The sequence below is a fragment of the Ips typographus genome, linkage group LG11, assembly GCF_016097725.1.
Source record: "Ips typographus isolate SLU linkage group LG11, UJ_Ityp_2.0, whole genome shotgun sequence".
Lineage (NCBI taxonomy): Eukaryota > Metazoa > Arthropoda > Insecta > Coleoptera > Curculionidae > Ips > Ips typographus.
This window is the reverse complement of record NC_138432.1, coordinates 478,781-497,418: the sequence shown is the minus strand read 5'-3', so window position 1 is coordinate 497,418 and position 18,638 is coordinate 478,781. Positions and strand designations below refer to the sequence as shown.

The following is an 18,638-nucleotide window of genomic DNA, read 5'->3' as shown; positions in this document are numbered from 1 at the left end:
CAATTATAAATAAAGAAGTAGTAGTCCATATTCTTTCAGTGGAGTCGCAAGAGTACGAAAGAAAGGAAATGACAAACAGTCTTCTCCACAATACTTTATTATGACCTTAGATGGTAAGGTCTGCTCAACAAGTTTCGGTCACATAAATGACCATCTTCAGGAGCTACAAGAATAACCTACTTTACATGGTGTACCAGAAGTTAAATGTTAAAAAACGAGATGTTAAAAAACGAGAAAACGTACCTTAAATCGGTCGATCAATGTGGCTTTTTACAAGGGGAGAGACAGATAGACCCATGTTATAACGAAATAGTGACTATAACATAGTTAAGTAGGTGAACAAAGCTGTAAAATTTAACACATGTAACAATTAATTAAAAGGATTATAGGGAAATTTAATAGTTACCTCATTATGGAGAAAAAACTAACTATAGCACATTAAATTAAAATTAAAACTTAAACTAGACCCATTTAGGGCTGGGTGAGACCCTAGGGGGAAAAAAAGATCTTAAAACTCGTGCACCATCCACTGAAGGAGACAGGATCCTGTTTGATCGCCTCTTCAGTGGATGGTGCACGAGTTTTAAGATCTTTTTTTCCCCCTAGGGTCTCACCCAGCCCTAAATGGGTCTAGTTTAAGTTTTAATTTTAATTTAATGTGCTATAGTTAGTTTTTTCTCCATAATGAGGTAACTATTAAATTTCCCTATAATCTTTTTATTTAATTGTTACATGTGTTAAATTTTACAGCTTTGTTCACCTACTTAACTATGTTATAGTCACTATTTCGTTATGACATGAGTCTCTCTGTCTCTCCCCTTGTAAAAAGACAGTAGTCACATTGATCGACCGATTTAAGGTACGTTTTCTCGTTTTTTAACATTTAACTTCTGGTACACCATGTAAAGTAGGTTATTCTTGTAGCTCCTGAAGATGGTCATTTATGTGACCGAAACTTGTTGAGCAGACCTTACCATCTAAGGTCATAATAAAGTATTGTGGAGAAGACTGTTTGTCATTTCCTTCGTTTCGTAATTATAAATAATGCTGTAGAGATAAAAATTGACCTACCTGACTTGGATATTTTTGACAAGTTTTCAACTTTACATAAATTGCTAAGAATTGTAGCGTACATTTGTAGAGTTAAAAATCGTGGATTAAAGAAAATACAGCCAAAATGTAATACGTTGACAATCGAAGAACTGGACGAATCTTTCGTTTCGAAAATTCTTTTCGAAAATGCGTTTTTACAATGAAACAGTTCACTTGCAACGACGTAACAAAATTTTAAACAACAGTAAAATTTTGAATTTAAATTCTTTTTTAGACTCAAACGGAATCTTACGAGTAGGTGGACGAGTAACTAATTCCAATTATAGTTTTGACCAAAGCCATTCTATTATTTTGCCCTACAAGCACAAGTTTACCGATTTGTTAATCATGAGTGAACACATAAAACACCTTCATGCGGGGATTCAGAATTTATTGACAATTATCCGTCTTGGATTCTGGATAATAAACGGGAAAAATGCGATTACTTTTTAACGAGGGGGCATGTTACGACTCTAAGTAAATAAAGATCAACGTGACAACCCTGCCGCGACGATTAATAACGTGATTGTGTGAGAGACAGCGATAGATCACGACCGGGGAACGGTGTGTTGTTAAAAAAAAGTCGATTTTGTACACGTTTTGTTGTTGCACGCATTTTTTCATGTTTTGCACGATTAATTTGACAATTAATCAAATACTAATTGTTCTTGCGACTTTAACCCGTTAACTAAATCTAAATTATTTGTTGAGTTCACAATAAAGGAATTTTTTGGTTCGAATTTATTTGCTGTTTGCATAACCTCAGAAAGAAGTGCAGTCCAATTAGCTTCACAACTAAACAGGAACATATCCCATTATTAAACAATCAAGAATATGGCGATACCCCAATCAAAACAAAAATGATTTACGCTATTCTCGCTTACAACCATACCATTTATTCTGTTACAAATCTGAAACCAAAGACCTCATCCAAGGACACCTTACTACCAACGACACTTTTGATATTAAATTAGATCAAATTTTAATAAACGATTATATCAATAATCACAAAGAAAATACTAAAGCTTTATATTCCCAATTAAATGCTAATTTACTCAAAAAAAAAGAAAATTTAGCTGAAAAATTAAACAAACATAAAGATGATGTAAATAAACTTTTCAAACCCGATCAAAACGTGTACCTTAAAGAACACAATAGGCAAAAACATACTGATAAATTTTCTAAACCTACTATACTAGTTAGTATAAATACTAAGAAGAAGACGGGAAAAACAGAAAATAAAGAAAAGGTACACCTTTCCAACATTAGGCGACCGTGACAACAAAAGTATAGTTTCTAATAACAGTAATTTTATTCCAGATTTCTTCACATAGTAATTGCAATAGCAATTGAAGAAAAAATAACAGTTGGTTAATTTCAATTAAATTGGGGCAAGCAAAATTGGAAGAATATTCATATACACTTTTGCACTACTACGATATGAACCCCATAATCGAAGAACTAAATAAACTCCATTCTAAATCATTCAACTTGAGTGAAACTATAACGAAACATACAGAATATAAATTCAAAATAATAAATTATTTAAAAATACTAAGTCTCACTCAAGAAAGGGCATAAATAAAACATAAGGAAATAATTCCGCATTCCCATAGGTACAAGCGTGGCTTAATAAATAAACGGTATAGGATCAATTTTCAAAGTAATCACTAACTACAACTAAATCAAAATAAATTAGCCTCAAATATTAGAAAAGAGAATTCCTTATCTCTCAACCTTTTAGAGAAATTTAACAACACAATTGATACAGTCCAACACGATGAAAAGTTGCTAGAAACTAAATTAGATCAACTCGGACTAATTGTGCAAAAAAACACATTACGGGAAAACACAGCTTTTATAAAAGATGTTTTAAACCAAGTCATAAATCTGTATGAAATTATCGATGCAATATTAACAGATATAGAAATTGAAATTACATTTTTCAAAATTGAAAATTTTGCATCCAAGCATTTTTAAACCTAAATATCTCTATTTTGAGCTAATAAACGTAAAAAAGGTCATTGATACAAATCGTATGCCACTGGAAGTAACATTGCAAAATACAATACTGTATGAGAAACTTATTAAAGTAGAAAGCTACATTTTTAACAACATAGTTACCTTTTTAGTAAGAATACAAATAACTTCCCCGAAAAATTAAACTACTATCATTTTTATTGAGCTCCAACACATGTTCAGAGTCTCTTTAAGGTTATTTTGCTAAAAAGTAAATATTTACCAAAAAACCAATTGCACTATTCATATCAAAACACTGAAGGTTTTTTTTATTAACTTCCGACTGTTGACGCATGCTCTATGCGTTTATCGCGTTCAGGCAACCCAAATTTCAAATCTTGGACCAGCTCTAATTGCACCGCCGACTGTTCGTGCAGAGTTTGTGGTTGGTTTGATGGCTGCCGGAGCAGTTTGAGGATTCGAGTCAAACTGTAGAGTTTGAGACATGCGTAATACATATTTTGACGGTGGCGTGCTATTTTGCTCGAGCCTTTGTGCTACAAACTTTTACTTCAAAAGACATTTCTACTTGTAAGCTCCAACAGAGTATATTGGAGAAAGGCGTAGCGAGATTATCTTGTGAGGGTGTTGGTATAGAACAAGATCAAGTTGGAAAAAAATAAATTGTTAATCCTAGATGTCATGAACATCCTACTACGTTTTAAAAACTACCTACCATTTTAATTTAGATTTTCTTCTGGTGTAGCATTTTCGTTGCCTTTCACCCATATATAAGAGGCATCTGTATGTACAGATGGGACAACTAAGGTATGTACCTGCACGATTCACCAATAAATATATATCTGTATTGTTCATAATCGATGTAATGGCAGTTTTCCACTAAACACACAATACGAAAACAAAACAGAAACTCCTGTAGAATAAAACAAAACTGCAACTTTTTGCAAACATTTGAGAGCTACCATTTGAAACAGTTTGAGATTTGTTTTTAGTGTATCCCGCTCACTGAAAAGAAAAGTTTGTCTTTGTTTTTCTAGTTATAAAAACCACAAACAAACCAGCAAGAACCAGAACCGCTATCACATTATAAATTGTCTGCGAATTATATACGTACCATGGTCAATTTATCTTCTAAATTTCTTTTTAGCTCACCAGACTTAAGATTACCCAAAGTTAAAATACAAAGAATTATCAAATTTTTATCTTCTTTGTTAACAGCCCATAGTTGTTCTATTAGATTTTTTGCCCAATTTATTGGTATTTTAGTGTCAGCCTGTCCAGCAGTAAAGTATGGAAAATTATACACTAAAGAGTTTGAAAGGCACACATATTTAGCCTTAAAGGAGTCTAACCAGAACTACAAGACAAAATTGTCAATGCCATTGGTATTCCGAAATGAACTTTCCTGGTGGACTAGTATTATATCCAATTATTTTAATGAAATTCGCACTCATGACTTTTACTTAGAAATTTTCACTAATGCTAGCAAAACTGGTTGGGGGCAGTCTGCGGTTTACAGCATGCGAGAGAGTTGTGGTTACAACCAGAGCTCTCCCGCCATATAAACTTTCTAGAACTCAAAGCAACCCTCCTTGGCTTGAAATGTTTTACTAAAAACATTAGACGTAGATCCATTCTTCTGTATACCCTCCACAAACCATGTAACCAGAGAAATTTGGCAGTGGTGTGAGAAGAATAACTTATGGGTATTTGCATCTTATATTAAGTCTTCTTCTTCTTCTAGCCGTTTTCTATCCTTTGGATATAGGCCTCTCTCATATTTTTCCAGTTTTCCCTGTTCTGTGCCACTTGGTTCCAGTTAAGTCCGGCTGTTCTTTTGATGTCATCATGCCATCTTTGTTGTGGTCTGCCGGTGCTTCTTTTCTCCCCCCAAGGTCTCCATCTTGTTATTTTTCCGCTCCAGTTGTTTTTGTTTCGGGCAACATGTCCGGCCCAGTTCCATGTAAGACTGCCTATTCGCCTCACTATGTCCTCTACCTTGGTTCTATTTCTTATCCACTCATTGGTTTTATGGTCTTTAAGCGTTATTCCTATCATTTTTCGTTCTATTGATCTTTGGTGTATCTTTAATTTATTTAAGATTTTCTTTGTTAGGACCCACGTTTCACATCCGTAGGTTGTTACTGGGAGAATGCATTCCATGTAAACCTTGGTTTTTAGTTTGAGGGGTAGGTTGGAGTTGAAGACGTGACGCATCTTCCCGTAGGCCGCCCATCCTAGATGTATTCTGTGGTTAATTTCAAGTTCTTGATTGGCTTTACCCAATGTTAACTCTTGACCTAGGTAGACATAAGAGTTCACCTTCTTTACCTCTTGTCCTAGCACATTTATACTCTCTATTATATTAAGTCTGATTGCGCCAAAGCTGATAAGAGTTCACGGGTCCTTCTCGATGACTGCGAATGGAAATTGGCGAGTTATGCATATGCAAAAATAGTCCTGGAGTTTGGTACTCCAGAAATTGACTTTTTGCATCTCGCATAAACAAGAAATGTCAGAAGTATATTTCTTGGGAAATCGACTCCGAATCTGTCAATATTGATGCCTTTACGGTATCTTGGAAAGGACTAAAATTTTATGCTTTCCCTCCTTTTGTCCTTATCTGTAAGGTCCTAAATAAAATAGTCGTAGATCAGGCCGAAGGAATTTTAGTAGTTCCAAAGTGGCCTTCTCAACCCTGGTATCCAATATTTAATAAACTCGCTCATTTATCTAATATTATTGAATTCCAACCTAACAGCGCATTTTATCTTCGCCTTTCAGATCTCATCACCCCTTACATAAGGACCTTAACCTGGTGGCGGCAGTGTTATCAGGGCGGCATTTAAATTAAAGGATATTCCTGAAGAGGCTATAAACACTCACATTAAATCCATTTCCGAGTCTACCATAAAGCAGTACAATAGTTGCATCAAATATTGGTGAGATTACTGTGCCTTAAAGAATGTTCCATATTTTTTAGCTAAACCCCCCTGAGGTAATAGCTTTTTTCCAATACCTCATGGACAACAACAAAAGGTAGAAGTTTTGCACTTTTAATTCATGTCGAGCTGCCCTAGCTTTGATTCTGCCAGAGGCAACTTCTAATGTCATTCGCCTTAGGCGTTATTGTCACGAATGGAAAATCCATTAATTCAAAAGATGGACTTACTGACTTAAAAACAAAAATATTTTTGAATATTTGAGGATTGCGAAATATTAAGCGCACGAGGCAAGGTCGCACCATGATGCATCGAGTGCATCATGCACCGGGTGCACCATATCAGTGATGAGTCGCCACCACCTGCTTTGCAGGAATATGAAAAATAGGCGACGAACAATAACAAACTACGTCAGCCAATCGGGTATAAAACACGCCGATTTCAGCAGTATAGGATCAGTGTGAACCAATCGATAGTAGTGTGACCAGCTGAACCAAGAAGTCGAGATGTCGACTCTCCTCGTAAAAGAAGATCAAGTTAAGTAGTCCATTCTCCAAAGTTGTTCCAGCACGAAAGTGACCAAGCCAGCCGCCAGAAAATGCTAAGTCCTTAGCTTAGGAATCTATGTAAGTACAATTGTTAAAATTGCCAACTTTTAGTGTGTTTATGACCGTATTGTGCAAACCCATTTATGTATACTATATTTAATAGATTTAAGTGTTTAATAGAAAACTCAGTGTTTGATTCCATCCTTAAAACTGGGATCCCGGCGCGACGTTTAACGTCGTGAGTCAGTTTAATTGATGAACCCAGAAGGGCTCATAAATTAAATGTGACATTTGGTGGAGGCGCCGGTCTGTTTTGAGATGGATGAAAAACAATAGTTGAGTTTTTTATCTTTATTTTATTTTTTGGGGTATGATACAGATTCAGGAAAATAATGTGTGGGCTAGAAAAGAAATTTTAAGTATTATTTTCTTTTGGCTAGGGATAGTGACGTTGATTTATTTAGTGATTTTTTGGGGATTACCTTTGCTATTGAAGCGCTCATTTGATAAAATTTTGGTTTAATATGGGTGGTACATCTTCAAAAGAGGAGGAAATTATTATTTCTCAAGCGGGAAACAGTGGAGGTGTATCAAATAGTTCGGGAAAAGATAATTTATGGTCAGCTAAGAAAATTTTAATTATTATTTTTTTGTGCATGGGGGTATTAATGCTAGTGTATTTTAGCGTTAAAAAATTATTAGTTTGATGAACAAGCAAATTAGTAAAGAAATTGCCAGGAATAATCAACTTGGTTAAAAAAAAAACGAAAATAATTTGAAAAAAATAAATATAGCACATAAATGAATTTAAACATTGTCCATGAGTGAGTCGAGTGACAAAGATCGAGTAAAAACTCGCAGTAGGGCTCAAAGTTTGTCGGAAAAAGAAAAATTCGTGTTACGTGAAGCTATCGCTAGAGGTCGAAACCCAGAAAAGGTGATAAAAGAATTAAAAGATTTCAAACCCGAACATCACAGTTCGACTGTGAGTTCTCCTGCTCCGACACAAACGGCAACTTCTTCACAAAAACAAAAGCTTGACAAACCCAGTTCAGTTGTTTGTTTGACAAGCAGTGAGGACGAAGAAAATACTCTTGACAATACTGTCGTGAGCGGTCAAGCTCAAACTCCCCAAGTCTCGACTTCAACTTCTAAGCCCCAATCCACGGAAGTTTATTTCAAACCAAGAGCTTCTTTAAGTAGAACTCCGCCTAAACCGCGAGAAACAGAAGGGCCTTGGCAGGAAAGTCCCTTAGAAGTGGTAGTGCCACCAAAGCTTATCTCCATCCCGCCCCTCAGAATTATTACAAAGTTCTAATAATCCTTGCCCACCCCCTGTGATTCGGGAAAGAAACCGTGCCATACGCCCTAACATTACTTTAGTAATGGCTAACATGACATTACAGGCAGCTTTGGCTGAGCCAAAAACTCCGGCTACCCCTAAGTTTACATGCCTATCTACATTTAACCCTTCTATTGACTCTCCCACTATTTTTATAAATAAATACGAAAAAGCAGCGATTGTGAATAGCTGGTCAGAAAATCACAAAATATCTTATTTAGCTAATTTTTTGGAAGGTCCAGCCCATACATGGTTTAGTAATTATATTAGTGAGCCAGAGAATCAGATGAAAACATGGCTAAATATTAAATCAGATTTTTTGAAAGAGTTTTCAGGAGAACAGCCACTCCGAAAGTTAAAATTTCGATTAAACACTCGCAAACAGCAAGACGTCGAGGACATAAAAAAGTACTATTATGATCTATTGGCAATCGCAAACGAGATTGACCCAGAAATGACTTTTGACGCGTTTAGGGATCATTTTGAAAATGGTTTACATCCGTCTTACTATGAGATGTATTATTTGCTTAGTTCTAGCAATAGAAATTTTGACGATTTAAAGCAATTGGTAATTAAGATAAGCGATATAAAAGAAAGGACATTAGTGAATCAAATGACACAAAGTACAGCTTTATTGTCAGTATCTGCGGCAGTAAACAGTAACAATGGTAATAACCCAACAAACCGGCAAAGGACCTGGAATGACACAAGGCCACGGACATTTTTTAATAGGAATTTTTCAAATACGGTTCAAAATCAGACACGAAATACCTATGTTCCAAGGGTGAATAATTTTAGACCAAATCAAAATAGTCCGAGGAACAACTCATTCAATAGGGGGCGACAATTTGTAAGAAACAATTCGCAACAACCCCAGAGCCATGATACTTTTAATAGGAACAGAAATCAGTTTTCTAATCAAAACTGGAGAAATAATAATAATAATTATTTGCCTCGTACGAGAACGCACGACGGCCGGGTTATTTGCATTGATTGCCGTAGGCCCGGTCACGTGTCTTGTAACTTCAATAACAGGCCTTTTCAAAGGAATGCACCTCAAGGCCGAAGAAACCCAAACGACAGAGGACAATTTCAAAACTAAGAAGCCCGAACGAAATTGTCCAATTATCATCTACGGGCACCAGTAAACAAACAATAATAGTACATATCACAGTTAACGATAAAGATAACGTCCCTGTTTTACTTGATACAGGAGCTTGTAAAAATGTAGTCGACATAGATTATATCAGTAACATGAGACGGTTACGAGACAATATACAACTGATAACCGCAGGAGGCTATCCAGTTCAACCTCTCGGTAATTCTGAGGTAATTATAAAAGTGAATGGCACAATTATTTCCGTTGAGGCACTAGTGGTGCAAAATTTATCAAAAGCCTTAATTTTGGGACATAACTTCTTGGGTAGTAAAAAATCATTAATTGACTATAATACCAATACTGTGACATTATACCATGAACTTGACCCATTGATTTTATATTTTGGCAACAATGTCAACAACAACATAGGGAAAATAGAACAAATGGAAGATACTAATAGGGTATTTGCGAACGTTGAAATTGAGTCAACCGCGCGAAGTTTGAAGGTTACACTTGAAACCGACTACATGGTCGAGGTTGGTCGCGAGATAACGGTACGACTGAACTGTGCCTTATCTCCGCACGAGTTCACGAAGTAGTGCTTTATCGAGAACGATAAATACCTACGACCAAGAGGATTGATTTGTTCAAATATTTTTGTAAGAAATGGCAAATGGTACATCAAAATTAACAATATGAGGTTTGAAAAAGTGTTCATATTAAAAAATTCCACAATCGGTTATTTAGAGAAAAATATAGAAATGGATATAACAAAAATTCCAGTTCATTGTATTGATGAAACTGAAGATGATGAAGAAATGATTACCATGAATGACCATAATCTAAGCAATATAACGAACCCAGAATTGTGTAACAAATTACAGACATTACTTTCAGAATATAGTGACGTTTTTTCAAAAACACCAAAATATATGGGGAGAACAGATGTAATTGAACACGAAATTGACATAGGAAATGCTAAACCTATAAAACAAAAACCTTACAAAGTAGCACAAAAAGAAAGAGATAATACTTAAGCAAATAAGAGAAATGGAACAATACGATATAATAAGGCAAAGTAACTCGCCCTGGGTAAGTCCCGTCGTATTAGTAAAGAAAAAGTCTGGAGAGACACGATTTTGTGTTGATTATCGCAAGTTAAACAATGTAACAGTAAAAAATTCGTGGTCAGGATCTATAGTTTTTCATAGACGTCGAAGTGCAGGCTTAACGTTAAAACCTAAAAAATGTGAATATCTAAAAGAAAAGATTAATATTCTTGGTTATACAATTTCGACAGATGGAATTTTTCCTGATAAATCAAAATTAGTTTCAATTGAAAACTTTCCAAGGCCAAAGAATGTAAAAGGTGTACAAAGCTTTTTAGGACTTTGTAACTATTACCGGAAGTTTATAGAAAATTTTGCAAAAATTGCACGCCCCTTACATGATCTGACAAAGAAACAGAATAAATTTGATTGGCAGGACATACATGACAAAGCGTTTGAAACACTAAAACAGAAATTGATTAGTGAACCAGTGTTGGCACATTTTCAGCCAAACAAAGGATGTGAATTAAGGGTAGATGCATGTAAAGATGGAATAGGAGCTATATTATTGCAGGAAGACACAGGAAATAAGTTACACCCTATCGCTTACGCAAGCAGAAGTCTTAGCAAAGCGGAGAAAAATTATTCTATAACTGAATTAGAAGGATTAGCAGTTATATGGGCACTTTCATAGTTAAGACACTTTATTTATGGTAAACCTGTAAAAATCGTAACTAATCATCATCATGCTTTATGTTGGCTAAAGACATTAAAAGATACCACAGGTCGTTTAGCCAGATGGTCATTAAAACTGTCAGAATTTGATTACACGGTGTGCCATAAATCAGGGATTGCGCACAAAGACGCTGACTGTGTAAGTAGGTATCCGGTACTGCAACCAGATACGGATAAACATTTGTTTTGGATACTCGTAATATTGAGGAGTTACAAAAGAAAGATGAAAAAATTTCTCAAATAATAATGACGATCAAAAAATCGGAAAATGCTACAATTGGTTTACGTAAGCCGGCAAAAACTTCAGGATTGAATCCGGAATTTTATACCGAGTAAATCCGAATGATTTAGGTCGAGATAAGCTATTAGTAATACCACAACAGTTAGTGGGAGAAATTTTGTATTCTCACCATTCGGAACCGCTGAGTGGTCATTTGGGAATAGCAAAAACGCTATCAAAAATTAAGCAAAGGTATTATTGGCAAGGGTTGCAAAAAGATGTTGAAAATTTTTGTTAAGGGTTGTCCAGATTGTCAAGCTAGAAAAGGTCAGCAAAATCAAAAGCCGATAGGATTTTTACACCCAATTCCTGTGGGAACACCATTTGAAAAGGTGGGAATTGACCTTTTAGGCCCTTTTCGCCGAAGTAGCAATGGTAAAACCATGATAGTGGTAGCAACAGACTATGCAACACGTTGGGCAGAAACTGAGGCGTTACCAAGTGGAAAAGCAGGGCCCGTAGCAAAATTTATTTTAGAAAAAATAATTACGAGACATGGAGCGCCTAAGGAATTATTAAGTGACAGAGGAAAAGTATTTCAATCAGAATTGGTGACAAAACTATTGAAAGAAATGGGCACTACAAGTCAATTTACAACGGCATATCACCCAGCAACAAATGGTCTTACGGAGCGATTTAATAAGACTCTTGCAAATATGTTGGCAATGTACACCAACACAAATCAGTCAAATTGGGACCAATACTTACCACATGTAACTTTTGCCTATAATTCAGCGAAACAAGACAGCACGCAATTCTCACCCTTTATGCTAGTATATGGACGAGAACCTGTTTTACCAACTGAAGCGAACATAATGCCGCATGCTGAATCTCTTGATAGCAATCAAATGAGAGAAACTAGTCTGGCAATACGTAATTTTGCTGCTGAAATCATAAAAAGACGACAAAACATAGATAAACTTCGTTATGATTGTAAACATAGACATGTGGAGTTTAATGAGGGTGACCAAGTGAAAGTTTTCACCCCGATAAGGAAAGTAGGGAAAAGTGAAAAATTGCTGCTTAGGCGGTTCGGACCTTATTATATAAGACGAAAAATGTCGGACGTGGACTATGAGATACAGAAAGGCAGATCAGATAAAGCAAAAAGAGAAGTTGTTCACGTAAGCAGAATATTACCCTATTATGATCCCTGGACCCCAGAATGCACGCCTTTATAAGGAAAAAAGATGGGAAAGACACACAAAAGAGACAACTTTCAACAACTAAAGAGTATATTACTACTAAAAAAAAAATAAACAAACGAAATAAGATAAAGTAATAAAAAAAAATATAATAACAATAATAAGAGAAAAAAAAAATTAAAAATTAATAATAATTGAAATTTATGGTGCAATTAGCACCACTGATTATGATGGTGGCTCCATACCTAGGGGCAGGAGGCTCCCTATCAGCGGGCTGCGGCGGGGCAGTCCCGTTCCCCGTAGCAGGCTCCTCGGCTAGGGCCGGGGGCGTCGCTGGCCTCGACGGGTCAGGAGACCCCCACGGGTTGCTATGCTGGGAGGATGGTTGCGAACCCCGTCCGCTAGATACACGTGCGAGAAGGGCAGCCAAGGCACGTAGGGCGGCAATACGCCACCCGCGCGCGCACTATCAGGAGTTGGAGTAAAACGTGGAGGTGAATTGTCTATAGAATAAAGAAAAACATGAGGATACATACCCTACGAGTAATGACCTAAAGAGCACAAATCAACTTACCGCCCATGATTATTAAAACAGACAAAAAAAAACAAGGGGAAATTAACACCTAAAATTTCACCGGAGTAGAGACAATTTCAGACACTCAGGCTCACAGAGAAAGTGACTGGAAACGAAAAAGTAAAGGATCGTGTCATCCATCTGTATTCTGGGTGTTTGCGTTTTTATTACCAGTATTCACCAAATCTTCGGTTTCTGTTTCTATTTCATAATTTGTTTCTCCATTTTCTTGTTCTTCGTCTGACGAGCTTTGAAAAAAAAATGAATATTAGTAAAACCTCAAGTAAAACTAGAGCTCGAATCAGCTAAGAAAAGGCCACAGGCGTCATCAAACGATGATGTCACGATCTCTGTACGTCTCGCTTTAAATATTGCTGCTCTCGTTACTTTCCAAGTTGTTGCAGCCAGTCAGTGGCGTGCTATTATTTTATCAGTAAAATGAAACATTTTCGTCGTTTTTAATAAAGAAAATAAAAGACAACAAGTTTTTCAAAGGAATGGAAACTCCTTCTGCTTCTTTCTTCATAAATTGTAAGACGTTACTGACGATTTCACGGCCTTGGCTGTATATGATAACACCTTTCTTTCCAACCTTTTTGAAAGACATTTTGACAAAATAACGTTTTTTATTCATAACACTATGTGAACTTCAACTGCGACCATCAACAATACAACCAAAACACCAGACTAAAACGGAACCTAACCTAACCCCCTAAGTCTCCCTGTCCGCCACTACATTTTTTTAAACTTGGCAACACCGTTTAGAGTGCCGGCTAGTAAAAGCATATAAAAAGGTCCAAATGTCCCTGGCCGCTGCCGCATCTGTTTTAATTGTGTCCAAGTAAAAACCGTACTACGTTGCCAAGTGGCTTTTTGACCGCTTAACAATATATTTTCGGGAATATTTTAATAGGACGCCTCTGATTATATCTAATGCGACGGCAACTGTAGAAGGAGAAAGAAATAGTTTTAAAAACTGCGTCATTGATGATGCGGTGGCCTTTTCTCATCTGATTCGAGCTCTACCAGCTTGAAGTATAGACATTAACATAAAACTTTGAAAATTCTACATAGTATCTACAAATGTATTAAAAAATATAAGGTTCTATTTAAAAAAACTAATACCTGGTTTATACCCTCAAATTAAAAAGTTAATTCAAATTTAAATTACATGTAAAATTGAATGAAAATGATTGTGATTTATACTTTTCAAGATATGCTAAATTAAATGACAGATGTGTTTTTGACTTTGACGTATTCTAGACATATTCTAACCTAAAAAGGGTAAAAGGGTTTAGCAATAAAATAATCATTTGTAAAATTAAAAATATTAAACAGGGGATGAAGTTTTCTTTGGCTGAGGTTACTGCATTAGTCGGAATTAGTGTATCCTTGATAAAACGATGGAAAAGAAATTGGGGATATGGAGTAAGACCGATAAACAGAGAATGAGAAAAAAAAACAAATAAAGTTTCACATTTTACCCCAACGAAAAGTGACAAAGGGTTCACAAATTAGCCTGAATTTCACCCAATGGAAAGTTGATTCACTTTTAAGTTAAGATTAGTTTTAGTTTTGTGTAAATTTGAAGTACAGCATGTCATATACAAATGTCTAGCTTTAACTTTGATAAAATTAAATTGACTTTAATAAAAATGTAGTTTAATTGTTAATTTGGAGGTATAAACCGGGGACAATGTCTGGGCTATACCTCCAAATTAACAATTAAAGTAAATTATTATTAATTAATTAAGTATATTATTAAAGTCAAATTAATTTTCTTAAAGTTAAAGCTACATGTTTGTATATGACATGCTATACTTAAAATTTACATTAAACTAAAATTAATTTTAACTTTGAAGTTGGCCAACTTTCAACTAAGGGTAAAATTCGGGCTAATTTGTGAAAACTTTGTCACTTTTCCTTGTGATAACATGTAAAACTTTATTTGTTTTTTCCCTCATTCCCTGTTTATCGGTCTTACTCCATATCTCCAACTTCTTTTCCATTGTTTTGTCAAGGATACACCAATTCCAACTAGTGTGGTAACCACAGCCAAAGAAAACTTCATCCATTGGTTATTATTTTTAATTTTACAAATGATTATTTTATAGCTGAACTTTTTCATGAATCTTTCACCCTCTTTAGGTTAGAATATGTCTAAAATACGACAAAGCCAAAAACACATCTATGTCATTTAATTTAGCATATCTTGAAACATATAAACCACAATTTTCATTTAATTTTACATGCAACTTAAATTAATTTAAGTTTAATTTAATTTTTCAATTTGGAGGTATAAACCGGGCATTACATGTAATTAAAATTAAATTTAATTTTTTAATTTAAAAGTATAAACCAGGCAAAATACTTTAAGTTATGTTAAATTAGATAGCATAGATGTGTTTATGACTTGTTTGGACATATTCTAACCTAAAGAAGGTCAAAGATTTATGATTTCATTCATAAAAAAGTTCAGGTATAAAATAATCATTTGTAAAATTAAAAATAATTAACAATGGATCAAGTTTTCTTTGGCTGTGACATAGTTTGTGATTACTGCACTAAATGGAATTGGTGTATCCTTGATAAAATGATGGAAAAGAAATTGAAGATATGGAGTAAGACCAAAACAAAAAATGAGAAAAAATATAAATAAAGTTACACATTTTATAACAACACAAAGTGACAAACGGTTCACAAATTAGCCTGAAATTTACCCAATGTTGAAAGTTGGTCTACTTTTAAGTTAGGTAAAATTAATTTTAATTTAGTGTAATTTTTAAGTATAGCATGTCATATACAAATGCGTAGCTTTAACTTTTGTGTAGAAAACTTTTGATTGACTTTAGTGAAAAGTTAGTTTAATTTTAATTAGCAGGTATACATAGACATAATTATTAACTTAATTTTTGTTCATAACAACACGTAGTAAACAAATTAGTCCAGGTTATTTGTTTACTCTGGGTTGTTATGGACAAGAATTAAATTTATGATTAATACTACAACTACTTGGGTAAACCCTGCCTCATATACTACATATAATACATATTAACTCAAGATTGAACAATGCAGTCTACAAAGTGTTAGTGTACAATGATGATTATTGTGTTAAAGGTAAAACCATAATGAAAACTGCATTGCTTTTTATTTTTGTTAATGTTAATATCACTAAGCTGGATTCATAGTTCTAGTTTTGCAAGAAAAAGTAATCAGTATGGTGCAGTAAAAATAAATAATATACTTGTAACACCCCATCATAGATTTTTGGAATATCATTTAACAAATACTTTCTTTTGCTTTTGCCTAAAAATGACAACCCACAAGATAACAAATCAAATTTTGATGGTTTATAAGACTTTGGGGTTATTGGGGTTATGTTATTTCCTTCTTACTAAAGTTGAACTATGAATTGACATGGCTACTACTGCTTGCTGCTTACTTCTTGTGGAATTAGAACTACAAATCTGGCTTTAAAATCAGTTTAACTCACCTTAAAACTTGCTTTTTAATCCACTGTTGTACCTAATGTAGATAGTTTAAAATATTGCACACGACTTTATTCTTCTTCAACTTGACTTGATTGCAGTCCTAGTCACTTTCTTCATAAAAGTTGTGCTTTTTTATCCACATGGAAAAGTAGTGATGTATGCAGCATATACCAGTTGCAGATCTGTAAGACTACCCGAATTAGTTACTAGAACCACCCTTAAAAAATGTTAGTACAAAAATGTGTAGTAATGATGCATCAGCAATAGCATGGTTAGGTATGAAATTGCCATTGTAATCTTACCTAGGCCAACAGCTATTGTATCCATTATGTCAATCAAAAAATATACATTTACTTGATTTTAGTGTATAATTTTCATTAGTTAAATTGTAATATTTTGTCATAAAAATATAATTAATTTTAGCAGCATGCTAAAACAAATAAACAAAAGCAAAGTGACAAGACTGACAAGTGGGAATTTTACTTGACAACACAACAGATCCAAGAGGGCGGCCATATCAGCAAAACCTGTTTCCTCGAAACGCTACCTCGCGTGACGTCACAGTGGGTGCTCGGGTGCACAGTATTAATATAATAATAGTATTTATTTAGCGATAATGCTACATGAAAAACAAAACAATACAATGCACACATGTCCCAAAAATTAACCAACAAGCAAATCACTGGCAAATTACATATTCATTTTTTCTCGAATGTGTTTTCGCAGTTCTATTTTAAATAGTTGTACATTAGGCGATTCCTTTATATTGACTGGCAACCAATTAAATCGAAGAAGTCCCTTATGCAGTAATGAATTAAAACCTAAATTTGATTAACATTTTCTACTAATTATGAAATCTTTACAATGTCTTGTATTATAATTATGTACATCAGAAAAAATTTCTATCTTTTTACAAATTTAATCAGGCAATATTTCATTCTTTAGTTTGTACACAAATACATGGGTATCAAACGATATTTTTTGTTCTACAGGGAGTATGTTGAGGGTTGTCTGCATTGCGTGTATGGAAGTGTACCTAATGCATTTCAAAATTGTTCTCATTGCTCTGTTTTGAACCACTTGAAACTCACGTACTTTGTAGGCTATAGAGAAGTGTCGAGCAGAACTGCAGATGCGCTGACGCAATACTATTATACAACATCAACCTAGTATAAACAATCAAATGGTGTCCCACTCTTGAAATAAAATTAATTTTCTTTGAGTATTTTCGCATCAATTCGCATAACATAATCCGCGTGTACTCAGAAATTTAGATTTGGATCGAAAATTACTACAAGATACTTTTTTTTTTCATAGGTTTTTCTACTTCCCTTCATTTCAATGTATATGTTGTCCACATTTATATTACTAACTCTCTGTTTTCTCCCAAATACACTAAATTTAGTCTTAGTTACATTTATACTTTGGTTATTTTTAACTTAAAACCAATGGGTGATTATTTACAATGAACAAGTTGAAGTCTACCTCCACTGAGTGGAGGTATTACTTTCCTTCTGATAAAGTATTTATATAAAGTGGTAAGCTCAAATAATCAAAATATCTAAAAGTTCAGCTTTATTAGTATTGGCTTATTTCTTTAAACATTGCAGCTGCCCAAAGATGTTTGCCTTACAATCATACTACTAGATAGGTAAATATTGTCTCATATGAGTAGACCTATTACTTAAACTCACAGCAAACTACCTTATTACTGCTGTTACTTTAACAATGCTTTTAGAAAAGACTAGGTATAATACATATTATTAGCTTGAGGTTCAGCAATGGAGTTTACTACACTATCTGATGGTGATTATTATATTAAACATAAAACAATAATGAAAACTGAAATACTTTTGACATCCACATGAAAAAGTAGTGATTTATGCAGCATATACCAGATGCAGATCTGTAAGATAGGCACTTGACCATCCTTAAAAAAATTTCAGACTACAAAAACTTGTAGTAATGGTGTAGTATCTATGCAATTTTATAATCTTACCTGGGGCAGCATCAGCCATAGTATCCCTTATAACTAATGTCTGAACGCAGCAAGCTAGGATTCCAGTAAAGACTGCATATTAATTTTAAGACTGTAGTCTGGTTTAATAGAAATAGTATGTAACTTTATTTCAAGATTGTCATAAACAACGTATACAACAAAATGAAATTGCGTCAGCAAAAGAAAGACTACTTAGATATATTATTATACTTATGATATAGTATAATCATTCAATACAGGAGAGTTTAACCTCTACATGTTTAGGTAATCGTCGAGATGATAGGGTTCCAATTGGATTAATAACTTTTTTAGCTCCCTTTTAAATTTTTGGTTACTCACAATTGTTTTAAAATCCATAGGTA

At 34.4% G+C, this 18,638-nt stretch overlaps 2 long non-coding RNA genes across 3 annotated transcripts in view; both read right to left on the bottom strand.

Moving 5' to 3' along the window:
• The window catches only part of LOC145735662 (uncharacterized), a 105,741-nt gene that overhangs the window by 25,007 nt on the left and 62,096 nt on the right, over positions 1-18,638 (bottom strand). The gene's annotated exons all lie outside the window — the stretch shown is intronic.
• Positions 12,359-16,768, bottom strand: LOC145735396 (uncharacterized). 2 transcript variants are annotated; one of them, XR_014179666.1, is made up of 5 exons: positions 16,580-16,768; positions 16,280-16,459; positions 12,958-13,034; positions 12,787-12,892; positions 12,359-12,715 (listed from the first exon to the last, which is right to left on the bottom strand). It is a non-coding gene; the product is annotated as an uncharacterized LOC145735396 (long non-coding RNA). The 2 variants fall into 2 exon arrangements; XR_014179665.1 differs by having other exon boundaries at positions 12,787-13,034; positions 16,580-16,754.